The 1,549-nt window shown below is 31.2% G+C and overlaps 1 protein-coding gene across 2 annotated transcripts in view; it reads right to left on the reverse strand.

Moving 5' to 3' along the window:
• Positions 1-310: 310 nt before the first annotated feature.
• LOC106464787 (diacylglycerol kinase 1-like) overlaps positions 311-1,549 on the reverse strand; it is a 160,416-nt gene continuing 159,177 nt past the window's right edge. For both annotated transcript variants that reach the window (XM_022392584.1, XM_022392582.1), the window contains exon 27: positions 311-598. The gene's annotated coding sequence lies outside the window, so the exon portion shown is untranslated. The remainder of the gene's footprint in view (positions 599-1,549) is intronic.

Consider the following 1,549-nt stretch of genomic DNA (forward strand, 5'->3'; position numbering starts at 1 on the left):
TTTTTAAGAGGAACGTAATTCAGCATGTAAAGCCTTACAGATAAGTCGTATCTCTTGCTCAGAAGTTTTACCTTATTTTAATTCAATTTTTGTAAATGTATAGCTATATGAAGTACCACACAATAACGTGATTCAATAAAATCTACTCCGTGCTATACAATACATAACTTTTATTATCTTATTCCTAGTTTCCTAAATTTTGTGTGTCGTGTGCTTTTTTCAGTTACTATGTCATTCATGAAAGTTATCAATGAAAACATTAAATTATAGAAAAATTGACAATACCACAATTACCACAATAGTTTTCATTTGAATTTTTACAAACGCCCTTTCAAAAGAAAGCTGCTTTTTTTTTTTGAAGGGTAGTGGGCAAAATAAACCCGCTTCCATGGGTTTATTTCACGACCAAGATTTTATAGATATAATAATATGAACGTATCAATACACGTGTGCTCAACAACGGCGGGAACAGAAGTGTGGTCATACAGCTTAAACAATAAGTCTTGAACCAAACGTGAGGAGATGTTTAAAATCAATATCCAGGATTTTTCTTTGATATTTCTTAGAAAACCTATCATGACTTCCATCAGTTGTATACCTACAGTAAGAGAGGAATGTCGTAGTTCAGTATAATTACATTTTAATAGCCTAACAAAACAAAAGTTAACCTCACTCTTCCGTATCTGAAAGTTGTTCACCCTTCTAGCTTTTATTATAAAACTAGAGTTTATCCTTAGCCTTCAATACCGAAGGCTAGTTTTAAAATTCAGTTTTGAACTTAAGAAAGAAGGAATGTTCTCTGAAACGGCACTGAGCCTCATTTGACTTGCAGTGAAGAAGTTTTAAACCACGTTGATATCTGTTCTTTTGTTTCTTGAATATATAAGATGTTAATTATTTAGTGAATTATAATGCATCAACATTCATGAACTTGGTGAAGTAACGTAAAAAACTAAAATGGCATTCCGCATGGAAAAGGGTCTGTATTTAAGATTTAAGAAAGTCGATAATAATTACAAAAATTTTTGAATTAAAAGCATTTTAAAACATAGTTCGTTCCCAAAATACTTAATGTCTATCTTAATCTTATTGTATCGTAAACGGTACGATTGTACTCAAGACACTCAACGTTTATCTTAATAATGTTATATCGTAAACGGTACGATTGTACTCTAGACACTCAACGTTTATCTTAATAATGTTATATCGTAAACGGTACGATTGTACTCTAGACACTCAACGTTTATCTTAATAATGTTATATTGTAAACGGTACGATTGTACTCTGGACACTCAACGTTTATCTTAATAATGTTATATTGTAAACGGTACGATTGTACTCTAGACACTCAACGTTTATCTTAATAATGTTATATCGTAAACGGTACGATTGTACTCTGGACACTCAACGTTTATCTTAATAATGTTATATTGTAAACGGTACGTATTCGTACTCTAGACACTCAACGTTTATCTTAATAATGTTATATCGTAAACGGTACGTATTGTACTCTAGACACTCAACGTTTATCTTAATAATGTTATATTGT

This window comes from Limulus polyphemus, unplaced genomic scaffold (assembly GCF_000517525.1).
Source record: "Limulus polyphemus unplaced genomic scaffold, Limulus_polyphemus-2.1.2 Scaffold1742, whole genome shotgun sequence".
NCBI classification, from domain to species: Eukaryota; Metazoa; Arthropoda; class Merostomata; order Xiphosura; family Limulidae; genus Limulus; species Limulus polyphemus.